Source organism: Rhinolophus ferrumequinum, chromosome 17, assembly GCF_004115265.2.
Source record: "Rhinolophus ferrumequinum isolate MPI-CBG mRhiFer1 chromosome 17, mRhiFer1_v1.p, whole genome shotgun sequence".
Taxonomy (NCBI): Eukaryota; Metazoa; Chordata; class Mammalia; order Chiroptera; family Rhinolophidae; genus Rhinolophus; species Rhinolophus ferrumequinum.
This window is the reverse complement of record NC_046300.1, coordinates 37,554,876-37,560,875: the sequence shown is the minus strand read 5'-3', so window position 1 is coordinate 37,560,875 and position 6,000 is coordinate 37,554,876.

Genomic DNA, 6,000 nt, shown 5'->3' with positions numbered 1-6,000 from the left:
GCTGGGCTGGCCTGGCCTGCCTCAGAAAGAGGCTGGAAGACAGCAGCAGGAGGGCCAGGACTGGAGGTTGTGCCCCTGGGAGGAGGCCCAGTACAGAAGCTCCAGAAAATGACAGAGCTAGGTTCAAAGTGCTGCTGTGAGTCACCAGGGGAAGTGAATGTGCATTTAGCTCCCTGGAGGGAGGCGGAAGGAGGCCGGGATGTGGGAGATGCTTTGAGAGATTTTCCTCCCACAAGTTAAAATGAGAAAGGGTGGGGTAGCTAGCTGGGGTGAGCTAATGCTCAGTGGGGTGGGCGTGGAGGTGGTACACTGAGCACGGCTGTGGAGACGATAGAACTGGGTGCAAGTTCAGTCTCAGTACCAGCTGTCCCTGGATCTTATTTTCCTTTCTCTAAAACAATCACCATCACACCTACCCCACAGCGTTCCTGCCCTTGAGGATTAAAGGAGGTAATATGTATAAAGAGCATTGTGCTTGGTTTACAAAACAGTCTCTGGTCACTGGTATTTGCTGTGCATCCCTCCATGCCAAGCCCTCTGCTGAATGTGTAACGTGGATTAGCTAATTCGGGGTTCACAAAGCGTGGCACCTGACCAGCAACATCACAGCCCCGAGTAGCTGTGTACGTGCAAATTCTCGGGCCCCACCCCAAACCTGCTGAATCAGAAAATCCAGCATTTTAACCAGCTTCTCGGGTGATTATGATGGTTGATAACATTTGAGAACCACCACCTATTTATAGTGATCAGTACAGTCATAGAACAAGGGGAACATTTTTATTTTTAGTAGGAGGATGACTAACTGTCCTGGTTCGCCCGGGACCGTCCAGGTGTTAGCACTGAAAGTCCCACGTCTCAGGAAACCCCTCGGCCCCGAGCAAACTGGAAACTTTGGTCAACAGTTAGAACCGTACTTCAGCCTAGGAAGAGATCATGGGATTGTGGCAAAAGAAAGCCAACCAGCCGGGGTGAGAGAATCTGAGGGGGAGGAGTGGAGAGGTAGAGGCTCTAGTTTGGCAGGGGGTGAAGGCCAATCAGAGGCCATGGTTGCAAAGTGGGGGGGCCATCCCTGGGACTCCCAGACCTCAGCAAAGCTCAAGGATAGCTATGGCGAGTGGGCTTTCTTTGTGGAAACTGAGGAAGGAGCTGAACTTCAGAGTAGCAAGGCCATGGAACAGAGACAGACGTGTAAGTCACTGTGAGAACCTGACCTTCGGGAACTATTTGAAGCCTGCAGCTGGCCTTGGGACTGCCATAGGCCATGGGGTTGGGGGTTGGAGCCATTTTGACTTAGGTTTTAAGGCAGGAGGCTCCTGCTGATATCTGTAATAATTATTAATTCACTCAATAAACATTATGTTACCTTTATACCACCAGGCCCTCTCCTGGTCCCGGAGATATAAAACTGGAAGGAAGGTGAACAAAGAAGTATCATGATAGAGTGTGACTAGATGAATCAATAACTCAAGCCAAGCTCCGAGATGACCTGCTGTAATGAAAAGAGAAGACGCCTTGTGGTCAAGTATTCACTTACAAAGGGCTGGGAAACTAGAGTCCTCCAGTAACGTCAGACATGCGCTCCTCCAGGCAGCTCTTTCTTTTATTAACCAATCATCAGTGAGAAGCCATAGTATTCAAGGGACCAGAATAACAAGGAACCCGCTAGTGGTCGCAGCCCTGGCTGTAGAGTTGAATCACCTGGGGAGTTTAAAAAGAATTCATACTTAGGCCCCAACCCAGGCTGATGGCACCGGATTCTGTAGGGGTGTACCCCTACGGGGTAGGGGTGAGATTTCCCCTACCCCGAACCTCCAGCAGTGACTCTAATACTAATACACAGTCCTTTGGAATCACTGGCCGACCTAGGTGGTTACAAATTCAAGGCGATGGCTTTGGACCTTGGGTGCCTTTGCTACATGCCTCACATCCCTCCTCTGTCCCTGTTTCCCAGCCAGGCTCCCACCTAGTGGTGGGTTGCCAAGTCGTCCCCAGGCTGTCGCAGCATCTCAAATTTCCTCTCTCCTTTTGCTAATTCTGGACCAGGGTGTTGGGGCCTGAGCGGCAAGTGGTGCTAACCATGGTGGGGGAGGTGGTGGGTGAGTCATATACTTAGTCATGAGGGGGATTTGGGAGAAGAATGGCGGCTGGTCCCCTCCCTCAGTATGTTGTAGGGGCGAGTTCAGGGATGTGTTAACCAAGTGAAGAATGTTGTCAGAGCTTCTTAGAAGAGTAGAGGTATCTTTGCTCCTTTCATTTCCTCTTCCCGCTCACAGTGGCTGTGAAACTACCAGAAGGATCTGAGGTCAGAAAAGGAGGTTCAGGAGCCAGTTCATTTTTTTCTCTGGGTAACACACAGTGGTACAAGATCTGATCAAATGTGATTATCCCCCCGGAAGAATGCATGTATTTGCTCAATTTTGCATATGATTTCAGGGGGAGGGTGTCAGCCACCCTTCCTGTCACCCCACAGAGCCAAGGTTAATTTACCCTGTCCTGGGGTCCCTGGCTTCCTGACCTTGAGGGACCTTCCTTAATGAGATGCAGGAAGGAGAGGTGTAGGACCTGGGCAACTTTGCTCAGAGAGCCAGCTGCTGTCTTGCAGATGAGAACAATTCAAGCTGCCATTTACCTTTGTGTGGTAGGAACTTTTATTTTTACCTACATGTAGTAATTCAGGGGTTCTCAAACCTTAGGGAGCATCAGAATCTCCTGGAGGGCTTGTTAGCCTTCCTCCACTCAGAATTTCTGGCTCAGTGGGTCTGAGATGGTGCCAGGTAATTTGCTTTTCTAACAAGTTCTCAGGTGACAATGAAGCTGCTGGTCTGGAGACCAAACTTTGAGAACCACTTATCCAGTTATTTTACTCTGCTCATCAGCCCAGGCACAGATCCCATGACGGACTAGGAAGCTGGATTTGAGTCAGTTAATGGTTTACATCATGGCCAGGAGGTACATTCTACTGAAAGCTTCCATCAGTTCTTGGCTTCGCATGAACTCAGCTTTTTGTTTAAATTTTCACATTACCACGATAATGAGCTATTTGGCATGATGTTGGAGCCCAGAAGTGAAAAGTCCTGGGGAATGAGAGTATCTCCAGCTTGCACAGAACATCAGATTTTTAGTGTGCCTGAAGAACAGAGCCTTTAAGTGTTCTCAGCTCAGATTGTTGAGTTCTTGTCCTTTACATTGAACACAGTTGTCCACATTTTAAGAAAAATGCTAGAGTGTTTGAGAAGCAAACTGGGAGCCCACTTACCTTTGCGTAAATACTTCTCATAATTAAGGCAACCACTTGCTGACTGTGGGGATACTTCTGAGCTCACTGCCTTGCCAGGCAGAACTGAGCAGCCGTTGCAGACAGAGGAGCAAACTAATTGCTGAGATGAATGCCCATGAGGCTTCCTCTGGTTGGATAAGGTTGAACTGGGCCCTGACGCACAGTGAGTCCAGGGCTGGATTTCATTCTGATGTTGAGTTGGTGTTCTAGGGTAATGATGCTCGAACTTCACTGCATACAGGAATCACCTGAGGATCTTGTTAAAATGCAGATTCGGATTGAGTAGGTTGGGACAGGGCCCAAGAGTCTTCATCTCCAACAAGCTCCTAGGTAATGCTGATTCTGTGATGATGACATAGGTGACACCTGGGAACTTTTATCCACTGCAAAAGTGTGTGGACATGGAGGTGGAGTTTATTTTAAATAGTCCTCGTATGGACAGGGGAACCTTTAGAGTGAAACCTTTCATCTTCAAAAGTAATGGAATTAGTGGGCCCCATAAGTGACTGAAATGTCCATCTAGTTAGTGAAAAACCTCCTCATACAACTGGGTACAAGGTCTATGATAGTCCCCTTTCAGTTCCCCCAGGTTAAGGGATTCCTTTTTTTTTGTTTTTTTTTAACAGGATTTTATTGGGGAACAGTGTGTACTTCCAGGACTTTTTCCAAGTCAAGTTGTTGTCCTTTCAATCTTAGTTGTGGAGGGTGCAGCTCAGCTCCAGGTCCAGTTGCTGTTGTTAGTTGCAAGGGACGCAGCCCACCATCCCTTGCGGGAGGTGAACCGGCAACCTTGTGGTTGAGAGGATGCGCTCCAACCAACTGAGCCATCCGGGAGCTCAGCAGCAGCTCAGCTCAAGGTGCCGTGTTCAATCTTAGTTGCAGGGGGCGGAGCCCACCATCTCTTGCGGGACTTGAGGAGTCAAACTGTCATTCTTGTGGTTGAGAGCCTGCGCTCCAACCGAGCCATCTGGCACTGGCCCATGTGGGAATCAAACCGGCAGCCTTCGGCGTTAGGAGCACGGAGCTCCAACCGCCTGAGCCACCAGGTCGGCCCAAAAGGACTCCTTTTAATGCAGATCATAATGGTTCATCATCTCTGTTAGGCTGTCCTTGTGACACAGTGACTGGGTTTTAGTGTCCTCTGTTGTCCTGATGTGTGGCTCAGAGCTCAGTTTTGTTGCCTAAATGAATAGACATATTTGGCTTCCCTTCTCTTGTGGGTAATGAACACCAGCCCATTACTCAGAGTTCAGTGGCATAGTCCACTTTGACATGTCTTAAATATGAGAGGGGGAGCCATGGGGGTGGGGAGGTTTGAACAGAGTGGAGACATAATTTGACTTCCATCTTACCAAAGTGTCTCTGGTTATTGTGTTGAGAATGAAGTGCAAGGGGACTAGATAGAGTGAAACAGGCATGGATGATGGTGCGTTGGGCTAGAATGTTAGCAGTGGAAGTGATGAGAAATGGGTGAGTTCTGCATATATTTTGCAGGTAGAGTCGGCAGGATTTACTGACAGATTGGGTGTGAGGAGTGAGAGAAAGAGAGGAACTAAGGATGACTCCAAGGCTTTTGGCCAGGGCAACTGGAAGCATGGAGCTGACATCAACTGAACTGGCGAAGGCTAAGATAAAGCAGTCACGCGAGGCTGATGATCAGGAACTCAGATTTGGACAAATTAACTCTGAAACACTCTACTTGAGATATCCAAGTGGAGATATCAAGTAGACAGTTAGGTATATGTGTAGGCTTTGGGAGTTTCAAGCTGGAGATATACCTTTGGGAGTCACCAGCACATAAAAGATAGTTAAGTCTCAAGACTGGATGAGATCACTAAGAGAGTGAGTTTAGGTAGAGAAGAGGGCCACGGTCTGAGCTCTGGGGTGCTCCAAAGTTAACAGGTTAGATAGAAGAGTAGCAACCAGTCAAGGGGATCAGGGAGTGACTAGAGAAAGGAGAAAAAACAAGAGATGGCATCATCCTAGAAGACACTGGAAGAAAGTTTAAGAAAGAGGAAGTGATCAGCTGTGTCAATACTGCAAGAAGATCAAATATGAGAAGACTGGGAAGCAACCACTGACTTCAGCATGATGGAAGCCATCGGTGACCTGGAGAAGAAGGGTGGTGGTGATAGAATGATGGGTGAAAGCCTATTTGGAGCAATTTAGAGAGAAAGAAATGAGAGGAGTTCATAGCAGCGAGTACACATTACTCTTTTAAGAAGCAAGCGGTATCTAGCAGAGGTGGGTCAAAGGAAGGTTTTGTTCTCGTTTGTTTTAAGATGGGAAAGATCCAGTAGAGAGAGAACTGATCATGCAGAAGAGGGAGGCTCAGCTTGGTCAGGTACCCACCAGGTTCAATCAGTAGAGAAACAAACTCACATTGGACAAAAGGCTGTAAGCTCGTGGAGGCGGGCAGAGGGCAGTTTCCATGAGAAGCAATGCCAGACAAGCCAGTAGGCATCTATAAAAAGCACCGTTTCAGGGCTCATTACCCTGAGCTCCCATGCTTAGTGTTAGCCCTCAGTGTGTTTCGAAGGTGAACCCTACTGTGCCATTTACAGGCCAGGCGGACGCTGAATATCAAAGCAGGTAACTTGCTCAAAGGCACAGAAAGGTCGGTGGCAGAGCTCGAATACAGGGCTGCTTGAACATCAAGAGGCTGTGCTCTCTAAACGCTGTGCTCACCTGCCTTCCTCCTCTGGCTGCGCGTGGGAAGGAGA